Source organism: Euphorbia lathyris, chromosome 2 (genome assembly GCF_963576675.1).
Source record: "Euphorbia lathyris chromosome 2, ddEupLath1.1, whole genome shotgun sequence".
Taxonomy (NCBI): Eukaryota; Viridiplantae; Streptophyta; class Magnoliopsida; order Malpighiales; family Euphorbiaceae; genus Euphorbia; species Euphorbia lathyris.
In genome coordinates this window covers 72,878,632-72,899,207 of record NC_088911.1, presented here as the reverse complement: position 1 = coordinate 72,899,207, position 20,576 = coordinate 72,878,632, and the positions used below count along the sequence as shown (strand labels likewise).

At 36.2% G+C, this 20,576-nt stretch overlaps 1 non-coding gene across 1 annotated transcript; it reads left to right on the top strand.

Annotated features, from left to right (window-relative positions):
- Positions 1 to 17,667: 17,667 nt before the first annotated feature.
- Positions 17,668 to 17,774, top strand: LOC136221169 (small nucleolar RNA R71). Its single transcript, XR_010684953.1, has one exon. It is a non-coding gene; the product is annotated as a small nucleolar RNA R71 (small nucleolar RNA).
- Positions 17,775 to 20,576: the final 2,802 nt, after the last annotated feature.

Here is a 20,576-nt window from a genome sequence, read left to right as displayed (position 1 = left end):
TAGAGGATAAGAAGCAAAAATCTCTTGTCATGAAAGCTGACTCAACAGAAGCTGACTCATGAGGAGATGGCCATGTTCACAAGAAAGATGAAGAAGCTATTCAGAAAGAATGACAAGAAAAGCAAAAGGCCATTCAAGAGAAGCGATAAATACAAAGCTGAGCCCAGTGACAGCAGATATAAGAAGGACAGCTCAAAGCCTGTTGTTGGGGTTTTAGTGTCATATAGACAATTGTTCTAGGATACAAACTTAATGTAAATGAAGTGTTCTTTATATCATTTGTTTTAATGAGATATGGTTTCATAACTATATAAAGGCAATCCCTTTTAAGAACTAAATAAAGTCTAATAAAAGGAAATCCGTAAGTTTGTTTAAAGTGATTATAAAGTGTTCATACAAGCATGAAGTGAGACGAAACTTTATAATAAACTAATAAACTTAAAACCACCCCAAGTCAAGTAATATGTTTAGGATTGACATATCACTGCTGAGACTTGCATGTAACAATGTCTTCTGTCGCGATAGAAAGCTGATCTCACAAGCTTCATATATATAGATATCTGGACAGTTACGTGGATCCAATGAAAAGGAGTTCATTAGGATTGGGGACCCGACTTGAGATAATAGGATAGGTAGATTCATCCTTGTCACCTGTTTATCTCATTAGTATTAATAGGTATAAGTAATCCTCAGACTCAAAGGAATGTTAATTAGTAATTCTGGATTACGGAATGTGATGCTTTGATCCTATTGTAACACGATCCTTAACAGAGATGACTCTGGGGTGTGAACGACAGACGTTGGGTATCACAGGAAGTAATTGCAAGATAGTTATACATTGGATTGAGCATTTATCACTCCCGATAAATGGGAGATATGTCCATGGATCGCTTGTGGAAGACTTGACTCTAAATCCTTGCAAGGTGATAGCTTAAGATTGAAATGCAGATTTCTCTTAACCTATCTAATTGGAGTTAACTCGGCCTGTACAAGTAAAACGAACGTCTCGCTATATGTGACTTGACATTATCCATAGTCATAAGATTCAGTTCAAGGATGTAGTTGATAAAGGATCAAATTATACTGTAACTAATACGGAAAGGTCAACGACAGAATCAACATGTCTTCTTATAGCTCTGGGGGAATGTTTCGGATTTGCCAATCACATTTTGCGTACTCATTCCGTTATGCAAAGATTAAATATAATTCTGTGAAAATTAATTTAATAGTTGCATACGGCTAGAAGCAATAAGAACCTAATAGGTCACACATAAGACTTGGAACCCAAAAGAGAAACAGATGTTAATTAAATGATGGAAGCCCAACTGAGCCCAATAAGGCCCAGTTAATGAAGGGGGGCGATTTTATGTATATAAAATACATAAATAATTAATTTGATTTTATCAATTCTAATTAGATTAGGATTATGAATTAAATTAATTAAAGGATAAATAAGTTAAGAGTTTTAATTAGATTATATTACTCCTATTATTATCATATAAGGTTAATAATATTATCTTTATATTTAAGATATAATTATAGATAATAAATAAGAATTATATTCCGAATTAAATTCTTATTCAGTAACCTAATTCTATCTAACTAGGGTTTAAATATAAGAGGATATAAATTCCCCCCCCTCCTATGCAATTTTCGAAATACACAAGCAAGCCGGGAGAGAGAAATTTCGACCCACACACTAGAGGACGAGATTATCTACCGTTTCCTTCCCTTCAATTGATTTTCATCTTTTTCTCTTTATCCTTGATCTTGTGTTGATTAATTAGAGACAATCTATTTTGGTTGTTATAAACGGTTGAATTCTAACTTGATCTTCAATTGTTTTGTTTTATGCTCGGGAACTCGAAGTAAGAGTTGTGGGCACTTCGTTTGCAATGGTAGATAGAACTTCTGAAAGGTATTTCTTTTATCCCTCTTTATATGAAATAACGATTAATGGATCTTGGGTTAATGGAAATAGGTTAAAAAAAATTTATATTTCCGCTGCTATACGTTAGCCTATTTTCCTTCACCTGTCACTTGCTTTGAATGCCATCAAACTGGGCACATTAAATCAAGCTGCCCCACACTGAAGAAAGAAAAGAAAGGTAGCAGAAAAGCTATGGTGGCAACATGGAGCGATAGTGATGAGTCAACCTCATCAGAAGCTGATGCCACTGAGTCAGCAAACATATGTTTCATGGCTGACGAATTTGCTGACCACTGCCGATCTGAGCAAGCTGACCTCTCAGATGGATCTGACCAAGAGGAACACTCCAATAAGGTAACATCTCTTCTTCTGCTCAGAAATGAAATGGTTAATGCCCTGAGTGATCTCTATACACTGACCAAAAAGTGTAATAAGAAAATAAGAGCACTCAGCAGGCGATGTGATGAGATTGAAGAGGTCAAACTGAATGACCTCCGACATCTGCTTCAAGACAACACCAGGCAAGATGAAAATCTAAAAATCATGCATCGGTTTGTCTCGAAAGTCCAATCAGACTCTAAGAAGCTGAGAAAGGACATCACATTTATACAGAACCAGCTGAGTACATCGGCTAAGAAAAAGTTCTATCCAAATGCTGAGTATCAAGGTACTGGTCAGCATAGACAGTACACTCAGCAGAACAGTCATTGTGACTGTTGTGAAAAAAGAGGACACACTATAAATGTGTGTTGGTATGCTCAGCACCATCGTGCTGACCAAAAGAGGAAACACCCTCAAAGGGTAATCTTTTGTGACTATTGTGGTAAAAATGGCCACACCATAAATGTATGCCATCACAAAATAAAATATGATGCTTCACCTGTTTATGCTAACCAACGAGGACCCAAAAAGAATTGGGTACCTAAAGATGAATAGTTTAAATTACAGGTGAGCCTGAGGTGCGCGGAGAAGTCAAAGCTATGGTACATTGACAGTGCATACTCGAGGCATATGACTGATGATGAAACTCAGTTCATCACACTTGTGCATAAACGAGGTGGAAATGTAAGCTTTAGAGACAATAAAAAGGGTAAGATAGTAGGATCAGGTACTATCGGAGGAAATCCTATTATTGAGTCAGTCTTCTTAGTCAGGGGTCTCAAATATAACCTATTGAGCGTGGCTCAGCTGTGTGACAGCGGTAAAAGGTTGTATTTGATGCCACTGAGTGTCGGGTACTCGAGGGAAAAACAAATGATTTGATTTTAATTGCCCCTCGTGTTGACAATGTTTTCATGTTGAGTTTAGAAAAGAAGTTTTCGAAAAACATATGCTTAGTGTCAAAGGAAGATAATTCCTAGCTATGGCATAGGAGACTTGGTCATGTAAGTATGGACCTCCTTGCCAAATTAGCAAGAAAGCAATTAGTTGAGGGTTTGCCCAAACTTAGATTTGAGAAAGATCAATTATGCAATGCTTGTCAGCAAGGTAAACAGATCAAAAAGTCTTTTCAAAGTAAAAATATTGTCTCAACCAAGCGTCCATTGGAATTACTACACTTGGATCTTTTCGGACCTGTCCAGTCACTCAGCTTGGGCGGTAAGAGATTTTCCTTGGCCATTGTAGATGATTTATCTCGGTATACTTGGGTCATCTTGCTGAGTAGCAAGGATGAAGCTTTTGAGATGTTCTCAACACTGATCAGAAAACTTGAAAATGACAAAGATTTAAAATTAGCTCACATCCGAAGTGATAATGGAGGATAATTCAAAAACCAACAGTTTGATGAATTCTATGAAGTCAACGGCATTGACCATAATTTTTCTGCTCCTAGAACTCCTCAACAAAATGGGGTAGTTGAGAGGAAGAACAGAACCTTAGTTGAAATAGCTAGGACAATGCTGAGTGAGAATAGGCTTCCAAAGTATTTCTAGGGTGAAGCTGTCAACACAGCGTACTATATACTCAATAGGGCTTTAGTTAGACCTATACTTAAGAAAACCCCCTACGAACTTTGGAAAGGATGAAAACCCAACATTGGATATTTTCGTGCCTTTAGTTGTAAATGTTTTATACTCAATACGAAAGACAACCTTGCCAAGTTTGACTCTAAAGCTGACGAAGCGATCTTTCTAGGGTCCTCAACTAACAGTAAAGCATATAGGGTGTTCAATAAACGAACTCAGGTCGTAGAAGAGTCTGTACATGTTGAGTTCGATGAAACTGACCCTGCAGGAAAGTCAAGTCAGTCTGCCGAAGATGACCCATGCTCAGCTTCCGCTGACCAAAATGGAGCTGCTGAGTCATTACCACACGGGCTGACCAAAGGTAAAAACGAACCTGAAATTACCTTTGCTGACCAATCTAAAACTGCAGAGATTGTTGAAACACCTGCTCCTGAAAACTCAACATTACCCAAAGAGATCAAGATTCCAAGAGGACACTCGGAGAAGTCCATTCTGGATGCTGATGAGAACAACCTGATGACAAGAAATCAGCTCAGGAGATATCTTAGCAATGTTGCGTTCGTCTCAGTTCATGAACCAAAGAACTTCACCGAAGCTGAGCACGACGAATTCTGGATCAATGCGATGCAAGAAGAGCTTGATCAATTCAAGAGAAATGAGGTATGGGATTTGGTGCCAAAACCTAGGAATCAAAAGACCATAGGAACTAAATGGGTCTTTCGAAATAAACTAGATGAACAAGGTAATGTAGTCAGAAACAAAGCCAGACTCGTAGCTCAGGGCTACAGTCAGCAAGAAGGCATTGACTATGATGAGACTTTTGCACCCGTAAATAGGTTAGAGGCTATAAAAATATTGTGTGCATATGCTAGCTTCATGAACTTTAAATTATTCCAAATGGATGTCAAGAGTGCATTTCTTAATGGAGTTATAAACGAAGAGGTATATGTTAGTCAGCCTCCAGGATTTGAAGATCCAAAATTTCCAAACCACGTTTATAAACTCAAGAAGGCCATGTACGGCCTGAAACAAGCACCACGTGCTTGGTACGAAAGGTTGACCAGTTTCCTGCTGACCAGGAACTATGTCAGAGGTAAAGCTGACACAACCTTATTCATTAAGAAAAAGGGTAAATATACCCTGCTGGCACAAATATACGTAGATGATATTATCTTTGGTGCTACTAATGAATCTATGTGCAAGGAATTTAGTAAACAGATGCAAACTGAGTTCGAGATGTCAATGATGGGCGAACTCAACTTCTTCCTTGGACTTCAAATTAAGCAAGGGAAGAATGGCATCTTCATTAGTCAGTCTAAGTATGCCAAAGAAATATTGAAGAAATTCGATATGGAAGAATGTAACCCATATCTACCCCAATGGGTACTGACACTGTGCTTTGCGCTCACGAGAAAGGTAAGTCAGTAGACAGCAAGTTATATCGAAGTATGATTGGCTCTCTACTTTATCTAACTGCTAGTAGGCCAGACATTCAGTACTCAGTATGTTATTGTGTAAGATATCAAGCTGACCCCAGGGAATCTCACTATATAGCTGTGAAAAGAATTTTTAGATATTTGCAGAGCTCAGTTAATGCAGGTTTATGGTATCCAAACACAAATGACTTCACACTCATTGGATACACTGACGCTGACTATGGACGAGATAAGCTAGAACGTAAGAGTACTTCAGGAGAATGTCACTTCCTTGGAAGCTGTCTAGTGTCCTGATTCAGTAAGAACCAATCGTCAGTGTCCCTGTCAACAACTGAAGCTGAGTACATTGCTGCTAGAAGCTGTGTGGCACAAGTCCTATGGATTAAGCAACAGATGGAGGATTACGGAGTACAAACAGAAACAATCGAAGTCAAATGCGATAACAAGAGTGCCATTGACTTATCCAAAAATCTGATCCAACACAGCAGGATGAAACATGTCAACATTAGGCATCACTTCATCAGAGACCATGTACTCAAGGGTGAGATCAAGTTGACCTATGTTCCAACAGATGAACAGCTTGCGGATATCTTTACGAAGCCCTTGGCTCGTGAGCAATTTAACATACTAAGGGAAGCTATCAGTATGTCTAATCCTCTTCAATAGATTTCTGCACTTAAATGAATGTTGAGTGATTATTACATGTTGAGTGATTAGTGCATGATATGCTGAGCTAATATGAATAATATAAAATCACCCTATGCTGAGTAGACATACATACTGAGTGAGCATGCTAAAATCCCTTCTACATAAAACTATGCACTTAGAACTTCAAAACGTTTAGTATTCTAGACACTGAGTAAAGCCACTTGCACAATAAATGCTAGCACACGCATTAAGTAGCCACATAGGATGACGTAAGCGTAATAAATAGAAAACACATGCGCCGAATGTGTCATAAATGCCAGAGATAACGGTCGATTGATCAACTCGATGTGAAACCGCCATTCCGACCTATCAGATCAACCCAAAACGACTATAAATAGTGGATGATTTCCCACTAAACTCTCTTTACACTTGAAATCTTTGGCATTCCGATCAAGAATACGATGACAATCGCTCCGATGTAAATCCTCCGTCTCCTGCTGAGTAGGACTATAAAGAGACTTCCATTGAGTCTCAAGAACAAGGTCAGCATGACTTTTGAGCGATTTCCGTAAGTGCACGGTATACGCTTGTAGTAATAAAAGATATCGAACCCACAGGGAACGCTTTTTAACTAAAACTTTATTTAATTCGATTTTAATCACGTGTTTAGGTTTAATAAAAGAAATACGTTTAGTTGATGAATAGGTTTTGGTAAATTAGGATTAGATAGAAGGATTATATCGAGTTTAGAGAACAATTCCGTTTTGGAATTTTGATTACAAAACAGATACTTCCGTAATTGGAATAAAATAGATCTTATTTTCATAAAGCAAAGTAAACAACTTTAACTTTGTGAGATTATGGACATGTAACAATATAGCGATTTACTCAATTAAATGGCTTCGAACTATAGAAATCCCCCTGGCGTTGAGATGATTCCTACCTTAATCAAACTAGTGTTTTATTTCTGATAAGCCGCGATCAGCGATCATGTCATCCATAAAAACTAAATTCGTTAAGTGTTCAACAAAGTTCTTATATGAATAAGATGGAATAGAACGTTTTAATAAAAACACCAATTTATCATTTTGAAAATCATTTTGTCAGAACAATATCAAAATAACAACAGTAAGAATGTATTGAATAAATAAGTATATCATTAATGAAATGTGAATTTCCACAAGTTAACAGAGAAGTAGAAACTTGGATAGCATTGCAACGAAAACTTTGAGATCCGGGTCGTCAATCTTTCTCTCAAACTCCGTAGGCTCGTCAAACCTCATGCGCTTCAGCCGTCAATTCTTCTCGCTGGATCTTCGGAATAGAGACTGGTCTCGTCCACTATCAGAATGAAAACTAAACTAATACTGTGTTTATAACTAATCTAAATATAATTTGTGTACAACACGATTGTTTACAGAAATGTAATCTAACTTTTTGATTCTTTTCTGAATCAGAAACTCAACATAACAACTTTCTTCTCTAATTTCTCTAACTTTTCCAACCTAACCAACCTTGATTTCTGAAATGGATCACTTATTTATAGTTGTTGAAGGGTTGTAAATGACGGGTCGTGTCCGCTTGTGAAGGGTTGTTTTTATCCGAACGAACAGACGCGTTTTTCCGATTTAAAACATGTGTTTTGTGTGCAGAAGGGTTTGCTATCGCGACTGAGATTCTGAAAATCTCAGTCGCAACAGGGGATATAGGGGCGAGCTTGAAAACTTCATTTTCCCCCGATCTGGCCTCCGCAAGTCGCGACTGAGATTATGAGAATCTCAGTCGCGACAGAGAGATGTTCTCCCTGTCTCTCGACTGCTTTTCGTCCTCCTTGAGCGTTCTTCTGACTTATACGTATTCTTGGTACGTTTTTTAGGTTTTTCCTCCATTTTAGCTCCGTTTTCGCTCCTATTTGGATTTTACCAAATATTTAGGTACCTTGCATCAAAGAAGTAAATAAAGACGTAAAAGTATTCCAAATGAATATAATTAACATGATTTCAATGTAAATTTAATGTATTTATGTATAATATTTTAGGTATATTTTGGGCTTAACAAACTCCCACACTTAAGCTTTTGCTAGTCCCGAGCAAAATTTCACTGAATTTATTCTTTAATCAACCTCCTTATAAATAGAACATATATCCATATATTCCTCTTTGAATTAGTTAAACCAAAAGATAAACTTTTCATGGTAAATTTATACGCAAAGCATCAAACTAGCTAGTGTAAAAGAGATATATTACTCGTCTTGTATTTCAATTTTTATATTGAAGTATTCGGGACGGTGTAAGCACGCATGTTTCCGAATCTTTCGTCTCAAGGCATTTCTAAGCACAAAATTTCCTTTCCCAAACCTAAACTATTATAAATATAGATTTAAGGACTTAGGTTTAATATATTTGCTTAGTTACGCCCAAGATAAGGGTGGTCTCGATCGTAACTTTATACGCATTAATTCGCTTTCGTGTTCGTTTAAGAGGTACCGACCATGCCATGGGTGGACGCAATCGTTACTTAAAACTTTAAACACGTTTAATTTTGCTTTAATTAATTTTTAACGTTCCTTTCATACCTCGACCGTGATAAGGGTGGTCGCAATCGTGGCCAAAAGTAAACGGTACTTAATGTTCTTCCCTTTCATACCTCGATTGTGATAAGGTTGGTCTCAATCGTGGCCAAAAGTTAAGAATACGACTACTTGATTTAATTAACATGAGTTATAAAATGAAAATTATAAATTGGGAAAAGAAAAATAGCACATTCATCCTATATTGACTTGAAATTCAACATGTATTATGGCTAAAGTTTCCTTAAAAACTTCAATTGGTTTTTAATGTAAGACGAAAAATAATATCGACCTAAAAAGCTAAAGTTGTTAGTTTGATTTATGCCTATAAACCTAATTGAAAATTGAAAATAAGATTTATATTTATCATTATTTCATGATATAAAATAGAGATTTGAAACTAAAGAAATTTTACTTATATACATTTACTCGAGACGTTTTTTATAAAATCGTATCGAAGACTTGTAAAAATATTTGTAAAAATATTGCCCGTATAGAAATATTATTTCTAACAATAATGATAACCTTAAAATATGCTTAACATTATTTTAAAGTGTTTGAAACATATGAAATATATACTTTAACAAAAATATATGTTTATGAAAAATTTCTATTATTTTTGAAAAGTGTTGCACTTAATAAAAAATGTTGCATTTGTTTTTGAAAATGTTGCATTATATACTTTACTTAAACTTGAATAACAATATGCATTTATACTTTAAATAAATAGCATTCATTCTCATTCGTGGCATTCATTCGTACTTAAAAATAAAATGATATATGAGATATCTCCTCCCACACTTAATTTGGACCATGTCCTCATTGGTGCAAAAAGCGATAAAACACGAAAAATAGTACAAAATAAACCATACGAATTAGAAATGAAAAATATAGTACCATAACATTCAAACATAATAATAAAGAGAATTGCACAAAATATAAGTAAAAATATTGTACCAAACCGAATAAAACATAATAATAATAACGAAAATAAGTTAAAGAGAGAAACGATAAAACCTATCAAGGTGATGGTGGTGGAGAAGGCGTAGTCTCAACTCCTTGGCGTCGGAAGAAAGAGAGCATCCAGCGACGAGTAGATTTGTGCTCACGACTCAACGTAATGATCCTTGAACTCATTTCGGCATTATTGGCAACGACTTCATCTAACCACAAATTCATGTGACGGTTATGCTCGTTCATTTGTGTCAAAACATGTTGCCATCCATCTTGTTTTTCTTCATTTGGTTCCACATTTACTTGCTCGTTGGCATTAACATCAACATTCTCCTCCTCCTCTTCATCTTCATCAAATTCCTCTTCATCATCTTGGGCACCTAAACCTTGAGAACTCGAGGCTTCACTACCCATGGTAGCAAAAACACGTCTTGTACGAGCTTCATAAGAGATAAAGGCGGGTGGTCCCAATTTCTTCAATAAATTGGCCCTTTGAAGTGCCGTGAGATCCAATGAAGGTAAACCAACATGAGGCATATTTTGATAATCTACTAATTCACCCCGAGCACCCAAAACAATGCCGGTAATTAAATTACCCATAGGCACTTGCTTATTGCGGGACTTGGAAGCTCGAACTAAATTAGTAAATATCATCTCAATACTATCAATGGTCAAACCCTTAAAAATAGCATCCAACACAACCAAATCACGAACTTGCACTTTTGAACTTTCAACCCGACCAAATAAGGAAAATGATAAAAACTTGTGAAAGAAGAAGATACAATCATCCTTAAGTAGCTTACTAGATGTATTCTTTGGACTAAAAACATCTAAACCGGTTAAAGATTTCCAAACCGTGTGTGAATTAAAAGGCTTTGGCTTGGAATAAAAATTCCGAGTAGGAAAACCAAACCAACGGTTCATGGCTGCATACCCAACGTCATAATGAACTCCATCATTCCGAAAAGAGATAACTCCTTTCTTTTTGTCATAGGTTAAAGTAACCAAAAACTCAATAATATGCGATTTAATACTAGGAAAACGCATACTAGAAAATCTCGTCCAACCAAGCACGGATAGATATTCATCAATACGCTCGGTAAAAGAAAGAGTATTTACCGTGTCGGTGTCAAGAAAAGGCATGTCGACGAACTCTATTTGGCTATTAGAAAATCGGCGATATTTCCGTCCTTCGACTTCCGTCGCAATATCGAACGGTGCTCCATATTGAACCCGTAATCGATTGACTTCGGTGGCCTTGGCTTTGTTAGCAACGGTCTTTTGTCTAGGCATTTTGTTTTGTTTGTGAAATTTGTGAATGGAAAGAAGAAAATATGAAAGGATGAAAGTTAGAATAAAAGATAATGGTGGTAAATTGAGGAAGAAGAAGATGAATAGGATAAATATTTATGGGGAAGATGAGTGAATCTTGTTATTGGGAAGAGAAAAGATGATTGATTGGTGTAAAAATAGGTGATATAAATAGGTGTAAGTATAGGTATTGATTAGGATAGGTAAATAGAATAGGAATAGGAAAAGAGGGTGAAATTTCGCCCAATCCCGCACCTGCAGGTCGCAAGTCGCGACTGAGATTTTCAAAATCTCAGTCGCAACAGCAAGTAGGGAAGGGGCGAAATTTTGCCTAAAAAAAATTTCCTCCGCTGTCTCAATTGAGAATTCGAAATCTCAACTGAGATTCTGAAAAATCTGGGTAAAATTGGGACTATTGGTGATGATTTTAACACGTCTAAACCAATTCCTCTTAAAATTAAGTGACATTAATGTTAAAATTAATACCTGAAACTGATATAAACAAAACTGAAACATTAAATTAAAGGAAAACCAAAGGTTGTTCCTTAAATAAAAGAAAATAAACTAATGAATTAATGCACTTTTATTCACTATTATAAACAATACCATAATATACATTTATATAGAAACATTATAAAAACATAATTGACAAACAATCACTCATATATATATTAAAAACAACAAACAGAAACACATAAAATATATATATCCCTAACTAGATGACAGACGACGTGCATTGGCCCTGTTAATCTTCGTTTGAACGAAGACTTGCCTCTCTGGTGCAGAAAGGAATGTTGGACTAGAACGGAAAACTCGTTTGACAAGTCCCTCGTTCTCCAAGAACTCGTAGTCTAAAATCGGGAATGGTTCTGTATCAGTCCAAGGGACAGAAATGGTTCCCTTGGCTCCCAATATAATTCCACAAATGATGTTGGCGAACCCAATCTTTCGTTTCTTCGAACGGGAAGCAGCAACTAACCCCTCCATTAAAATCTTTGAGGAGTTCACTGAGTTGCCTTGAAAAATGTTGCCCAACACATAAAGATCAGTATCTTTCACAATATTGCTACTGACTCGACCAAAAAGGCTGTGACAGAGGAATTTATGCAGATACAGCATGGAATTAGAACTAATGGATTTGTTGAAGGCAAGACGTGGATTGAATCGCCAAAATCCTGTTAACATCCTCCATATATCTCTAGAAGTCATATCCCTTCCAGGATGGCGTTGAGTTGTGTCTCGGGGTGGAAAACCAAACCAATTATGAAGTTCTGGATATCCAAAAGTGAATACCTCCCCCTCACAACGAAAACTGAGACGAACACGTCTCTTGTTGACGAACCTAACGGTGGAGAAAAATTCCAGAACCCAATTTCCAATTATAGGAAATTTCATAGAAACAAATTTGGTCCAACCCAAATTAGTCAGATAGCGATCAATGTCTTCGCTTATCCCGAGTTCCTCGTCCAGATACATCATGCCAAAGAATTGAGCATATCTGAATTGCAGAAAGCGTTTCCCCTCGTCATGGTTATAAATGGGAAACCATGCACCATATCTATCGGAGATATCTACTTTCCCTTTTTGAGAAGAAGTGCGCTTTTGAACATTTTTCAAAGACTTAGTCATGTCTGTGAGAGAAAAGAAAATGAAGTCTGTAGGATTTGAGAATTTTCAGAAAGATGAAATGAAATGGAAGAAGTCTGATCCTACAGGAATATATAAATCCTATAAGTGAAAGGTTGTGTCTGTTAGAAAGAAATAGGTGTCAAAGTGATACCTCTTCGATTTAACTGGCAGAAAATTTTGAAGAAAGAAGACTGTAATCCCTTACAGCTATTTCAAATGTAAAAAGACAGAAAATTTCTCAACTGAGATTTTCGGAATCTCAACTGAGATTTCCAAATCCTGGAACATAGAAAATCTCAACTGAGATTTCAGCATGTATAATTTCTCAACAACACTTAACACTTAATGAAAATTTCATAACATGACTAAATTAAAATTCTAATGTGAACAAAACTCATTTGTACTTAATGATAAATATATAAAAATAAAAAATTAAAGTAAATAAATTAAATTAATTAAAAAAAACAAATAAATTAAAAAGAAGAAGAATAAATTAAAAAGAAGAAGAATAGTAATTATAAATATAAAATAAATAATAAATAAAAAAACTATAAATTAAAAACATGAAAATCAAAGAAATTAATTTTTATAAAATTTATCCACGGATTCAATTGCTTGAATAGGAACTCCGTCGAAATAAATTTTGCAACGATTACCATTGACCTTAAATCGGTCGCCATTAGACTTTTCTAGCTCCAATGTTCTGTAATCAAATGTTTGAACAACCAAAAATGGTCCAGCCCATCTAGATTTTAGCTTACCTGGAAATAACTTTAATCTAGAATTAAAAAGTAAGACCTTATCTCCAACATTAAAGTTTTTAATTTTGATTTTGGCATCATGCCACTTTTTAATTTTCTCCTTATAAATGCTCGCATTTTCGTAGGACAAATAGCGTAATTCATCCAACTCGTTTAAGTCAAACAAACGCTTTTTCCCTGCGCTTTGCAAATCATAATTAAGGGTTTTTATAGCCCAATATGCTTTATGTTCTAATTCAACCGGCAAATGACAAGCTTTACCATAGACTAATCTATAAGGTGTCATCCCGATAGGCGTTTTAAATGCAGTACGGTATGCCCATAGTGCATCGTCAAGTTTATGTGCCCAGTCTCTTCTAGAAGCCGAAACTGTTTTCTCAAGTATCCATTTGAGTTCTCTATTTGAAATTTCTGCTTGACCATTCGTTTGAGGATGGTACGGTGTAGAGATACGATAGTGTACTCCGTATTTTTTCATAAGTAACTCAAAAGCTCTATTTACGAAATGAGTACCACCGTCGCTTACCATAACCCTAGGAACTCCAAATCGACAGAATATTGAATTTAAAAACTTAACAACTACTTTAGAATCATTTGTCGGGGTTGCAATTGCTTCAACCCACTTTGAAACATAATCTACGGCTACTAAAATATAATTTTTGCCAAAAGAAGGAGGAAAAGGACCCATGAAATCAATTCCCCATATGTCGAAGATTTCAACTTCCAATATGTTCTTAAGAGGCATCTCATCTTTCCTTCCTATATTCCCCGTTCTTTGACATTTATCACAGCGGATAATAAATGAACGGACATCTTTAAACAGAGTAGGCCAAAAGAATCCGCATTCAAGTATTCTAGCTGCTGTTTTGCTTACGCTATTATGACCTCCGTAAGCGCTAGCATGACATTCTAACATTATAGAGTCATATTCAAACTCACTAACACATCTCCTAAATATTCCATCGCCGCATGTTTTGAACAAGAATGGATCTTCCCAAAAATATTTCTTAGCTTCTGAAAAGAATTTCTTCTTTTGCTGAGAAGTCAATCCATCTGGCACAACATGTGCAGCTAAGTAATTGGCTATATCCGCATACCATGGAGTTATGACACTTTGTAATTGCATGAGATGTTCATCGGGGAAATCATCTCGAATGCCTGATGTTTCACCGATGGGACCGTTTTCATCCTCAAGTCTTGATAGATGATCGGCGACCAGGTTTTCAACTCCCTTTTTGTCTTTAATCTCAATGTCAAATTCTTGCAATAGTAAAACCCATCTAATAAGACGTGGTTTCGCTTCTTTCTTAGCAAATAAATATCGTAAAGCTGCATGATCAGTATAAATGATAACTTTAGATCCCAACAAATAAGATCGGAATTTATCATATGCAAAAACTACTGATAACATTTCTTTTTCAATTGTGGTGTAATTTAGCTGTGCACCGGACAAAGTGTGACTCGCATAATATATAACATGAAGTTTCTTATCCTTCCTTTGACCTAATACACATCCTACAGCTAAGTCACTTGCATCACACATAATTTCGAAAGGTAGATTCCAATCGGGTTTTGATATTATAGGTGTACTGACTAAAGCTGTTTTCAAGGTATTGAAAGCTTGTAAACAATCTTTACTAATATCAAAAGTTGAATCCTTCATAAGCAAATTAGTAAGTGGTTTGGAGATTACAGAAAAGTTCTTTATAAACCGTCTGTAAAAACCTGCATGACCTAAAAATGATCTTACTCCCTTAACAGTGGTTGGTGGGGGTAATTTTTTTATAACTGAAGTCTTTGCTCTATCCACTTCTAAACCTTTTTCAGAAATCTTATGACCTAAAACAATTCCTTCGTCTACCACGAAATGACATTTTTCCCAATTTAAAACTAAATTCGTTTCCTCACATCTAGACAATACTTTATCTAAGTTCTGTAAACATGCATCGAAAGAATCTCCATAAACTGAAAAGTCATCCATGAAAACTTCCATTATGTCTTCAATGAAGTCATTAAATATTGTTGTCATACATCGTTGAAAAGTTGCGGGTGCATTACATAAACCAAAAGGCATTCTCCTATATGCAAAAGTTCCGTAAGGACATGTGAAGGTTGTTTTATCTTGGTTATCCGGGTAAATGTAAATTTGAAAGAATCCGGAATAACCGTCTAGGAAACAGTAAAATGCATGACCGGCTATCCTTTCGATTATTTGATCAATGAAAGGTAGAGGAAAATGATCTTTCCTAGTTGCTTTATTTAAGTTCCTATAGTCTATACAAACCCTCCAACCGGTGGTGGTTCGTGTAGGTATTAATTCACCTTCTTCATTCCTTACAACTGTTATGCCTCCCTTTTTAGGTACACAATGGATTGGACTAACCCATTCACTATCCGAGATAGGGTAGATGATTCCATTGTCCAGAAGTTTAGTAATTTCATTTTTTACTACTTCTTTCATGTTCGGATTTAGGCGTCTTTGTCTATCCGCTTTAGGTGGCTTATCTTCTTCTAAGTGAATTCTGTGCATTACTATACTAGGATTAATTCCTTTTAAGTCTGAAATTTGCCATCCCATACTTCCTATCCTATTTCTAACAACTTCTTTCAATTTTTCTTCTTGATCGCTTGTTAATTTGTTAGAAATAATTATAGGTAGAGAATCGCCTTTGCCTAAGAAAGCGTACCTCAAATGACTGGGTAACTCTTTAAGTTCTAATTTAGGGGGTGTTACAATTGAAGGCGGAACTGGTCCATCTTCTCTAATCAAAGGCTCTGGGTCCTTATCATCTAATTCCTCGTCTATTATAGGTTCAATCATTTCTTCACTTTGAATTACATCATTGACACATTCCTCGACTAAATCAAGTTTCATACAAACGAATTCCTCCATAGGGTATTTCATCGCTTTGTTCATGTTAAACTCGACCTTATCTTCTCCTATCCTTAAAACTACCTTCCCTTCCGACACATCAACTAGAGCGCGTCCCGTGTTCATAAACGGTCTACCGAAAATTAAAGGACAATTTACATCATATGCAAAGTCTAAGATAACAAAATCGGTAGGAAAAATAAATTTATCGACTTTGACTAAAACATCTTCAATTATACCACATGGCCTCTTAGTGGTTTGATCCGCTAATTGTAAAACCATATTGGTACGTTTGATATCTTCTTCTAAACCTAACTTGTTAAAAATAGACAATGGCATTAAGTTTATACTTGCTCCTAAATCACAAAGACAACTTGGGAATTCAATATCTCCCAACTTACACGGAATAGTAAAACATCCGGGATCTTTGAGTTTAGTGGGCAAATTACTTGATACTATTGAACTACAGTCTTCAGTTAACGAAATGGATGAAATTCCTTCCCAACTGATTTTCTTTGAAATCAAATCCTTTAAAAACTTACCATAGTTAGGAATTTGTGTGATTGCATCCATAAATGTCAAATTGATGTGCAAATTTTTAAGTTTATCCAAAAACGTTAGAAGTTGTTTATCATAGTCCTTATTTCGGACTTTGTGCGGAAAAGGTGGCTTGGGTACAAAAGTTTTGGTACCTGCGTCAGATGGTGAAATTTTTGTGTTTAAGATATCCTCTTTGGACTTTGGTAAATCATTTCCTGATAATGTTGCATCTTTGGGCATTTCAGGCCCTTGATAATTTTTCCCTGAACGAAGAGTAATAGCCTTCACCTGCTCTTTCGGATTTTCTTCCGTATGGCTGGGAAGACTTCCCTTTTTTCGGGATGGAATTGATTTAGCAAGTTGACCAATTTGGATCTCCAAATTATGGATGCTAGATGAGTGGTTTTTAATAAGCTGATCTAATTTATTTTCGATCCGTTTAAAACCATCGTCGTGATTACTTATTTTTCCACTGATAGCATCTATAAACTTGTCGATTTTAGAAGATAAAGCGCTAATCGTATCTTTTGACTGATTTTGATAATTAGTGGTACGATTTTGATTAGCACTGGCATTATTGTTACTGTTATCTTTCCAGTTAAAGTTAGGATGATTCCTCCATCCAGCATTATAGGTATTAGAATAAGGATTATTAGTTTGGTTTTGCCCTTGGACAAAATTTACCTGTTCGATCTCACTCATATTTTCGTAATCCACATCCGTTTGGATTGGATTACCATTGATATCGCGTGGTGCCATAAACTTATCAATTTTGTGCGATAAAGCAGAAAATTGGGCTTGTAGCATTGCGACTGGATCAAGTTCAACTATACCTTTAACTGATGGTGTGGTTGAGGATGATGGTTTTGCCACCGGCATATGTCCACGTTCCGCGGGCCACATACTGCTATTGATTGCCATTTCCTCCAAAAGTTCTCTCGCTTGGGCTGATGTTTTCTTCATAAATAGCCCTCCCGACATAGCATCTAATGAACCCCTAGTTGTAGGATTTAGTCCATTGTAAAATTTTGCATTAAAAGTTCAACGGGTAATTGGTGGTGTGGGCATAAACGTTGAAGTTCTTTAAAACGTTCCCAAGTTTCATAAAGAGTCTCATTATCATTTTGAGAAAAAGATGTTAACTCCTTTATGACTCTTGCGGTTTTTGCTAAAGGAAAATATTTCGATAAAAACGCTTGGGCTAATTGTTCCCAAGTGGCAAAAGTTGCGGCTGGCATAGAAGTTAACCATTCTTTGGCTCTATCCTTCAAAGTGAAAGGAAAGAGGCGAAGTTTGATTGCTTCTGCAGTCACATCTGGGATTTTAAAAGTGTCACAAATTTCTAGGAAATTTGTTAAATGGGTGTTAGGATTTTCGTTAGGTAACCCGTAAAATGTTACATTATTTTGCAACATATTAAGCAAAGCTGGCTTAATTTCAAATTGATTTGCGGTGATTCTGGGTCTAACGATACTATTGGTTACACCGGCCACACCTGGCCTAGCGTATTCCACAAGTGTTGGTGGGTCTGCCATTTTTTCTGGCTCGGTATGTGTTTTTACTGGGGTCTTATTTTTGTTTTTCTTATTTTTCTTGTTCTTCCTAATGGTTTTCTCAATTTCTGGGTCTATAGGGTCTGGTACAATGCCTGAACTTCGAGAACTGCGCATGAACCTGAAATCTTGCACGAACCAAAACTACCTACAAAACAGAATTTTTGAAAAATAAATAAATTAGTATATGAAAACTTTTAAATTATAAAAGTTAAAATAAGTATGTTTAAACCTAGATTCGAAATAAAACACGAAAAATTTAAAATTTTGTCAAAAATTTTGGCGTTCCCCGGCAACGGCGCCAAAAACTTGTTGAGCGATTTCCGCAAGTCCACGGTATACGCTTGTAGTAATAAAAGATATCGAACCCACAGGGAACGCTTTTTAACTAAAACTTTATTTAATTCGATTTTAATCACGTGTTTAGGTTTAATAAAAGAAATACGTTTAGTTGATGAATAGGTTTTAGTAAATTAGGATTAGATAGAAGGATTATATCGAGTTTATAGAACAATTCCGTTTTGGAATTTTGATTACAAAACAGATACTTCCGTAATTGGAATAAAATAGATCTTATTTTCATAAAGCAAAGTAAACAACTTTAACTTTGTGAGATTATGGACATGTAACAATATAGCGATTTACTCAATTAAATGGCTTCGAACTATAGAAATCCCCCTGGCGTTGAGATGATTCCTACCTTAATCAAACTAGTGTTTTATTTCTGATAAGCCGCGATCAGCGATCATGTCATCCATAAAAACTAAATTCGTTAAGTGTTCAACAAAGTTCTTATATGAATAAGATGGAATAGAACGTTTTAATAAAAACACCAATTTATCATTTTGAAAATCATTTTGGCAGAACAATATCAAAATAACAACAGTAAGAATGTATTGAATAAATAAGTATATCATTAATGAAATGTGAATTTCCACAAGTTAACAGAGAAGTAGAAACTTGGATAGCATTGCAACGAAAACTTTGAGATCCGGGTCGTCAATCTTTCTCTCAAACTCCGTAGGCTCGTCAAACCTCATGCGCTTCAGCCGTCAATTCTTCTCGCTGGATCTTCAGAATAGAGACTGGTCTCGTCCACTATCAGAATGAAAACTAAACTAATACTGTGTTTATAACTAATCTAAATACAATTTGTGTACAACACGATTGTTTACAGAAATGTAATCTAACTTTCTGATTCTTTTCTGAATCAGAAACTCAACATAACAACTTTCTTCTCTAATTTCTCTAACTTTTCCAACCTAACCAACCTTGATTTCTGAAATGGGTCACTTATTTATAGTTGTTGAAGGGTTGTAAATGACGGGTCGTGTCCGCTGGTGAAGGGTTGTTTTTATCCGAACGAACAGACGCGTTTTTCCGATTTAAAACATGTGTTTTGTGTGCAGAAGGGTTCGCTGTCGCGACTGAGATTCTGAAAATCTCAGTCGCGACAGGGGATATAGGGGCGAGCTTGAAAACTTCATTTTCCCTCGATCTGGCCTCCGCAAGTCGCGACTGAGATTATGAGAATCTCAGTCGCGATAGAGAGATGTTCTTCCTGTCTCTCGACTGCTTTTCGTCCTCCTTGAGCGTTCTTCTGACTGATACGTATTCTTGGTACGTTTTTTAGGTTTTTCCTCCATTTTAGCTGCGTTTTAGCTCCGTTTTCGCTCCTATTTGGATTTTACCAAATATTTAGGTACCTTGCATCAAAGAAGTAAATAAAGACGTAAAAGTATTCCAAATGAATATAATTAACATGATTTCAATGTAAATTTAATGTATTTATGTATGATATTTTAGGTATATTTTGGGCTTAACAATGACCAATCCAAGGTCAGCACTCCTAGGAAAAACCCCAAGGCTGACCAAGCAACTCCGTCAAGAAAGAAGAAGGAGAAAAAGAACAAGCAACCCCAAGAAAGGGTTTTCCTCCTAGTCTATAAAAGCGTAAAAAATTTTAAAGTCTTCCGTTCCCATTGGTTCTCCAAGGGATTTGTAGAAGCTGAGAAGCCCTTTTGCGAGTGGATTTCCAAGAATGGCTGGACCGAGCTATTCTCTCTCCCCGGTACTACTTACCCGCAGCTGGTAAGAGAATTTTACTCCAATCTAAGGGTTGCCGAAGATGATGTTGACCACTTAGTGACCAAGGTCAAAAACAAGGACATTACCATCACTCTGTCCTATCTCGCTAAACTATTAAAACTGAATGCTGCAGGTTCAGAACTCAGGACCACGAATGACTATTTGCGCGTTGATTACCCTGTTGAGTTCTGTAAACCAAAGAACCACAAAGGAGAAATAGCCAGTACTTGTATGGGCCAGCCTCAAAAGATGGCCCACTATATCCTGACCAACTTCCTATTCCCCAAGGTCAACTCCTCCTCATCAGCTTCTAACTTT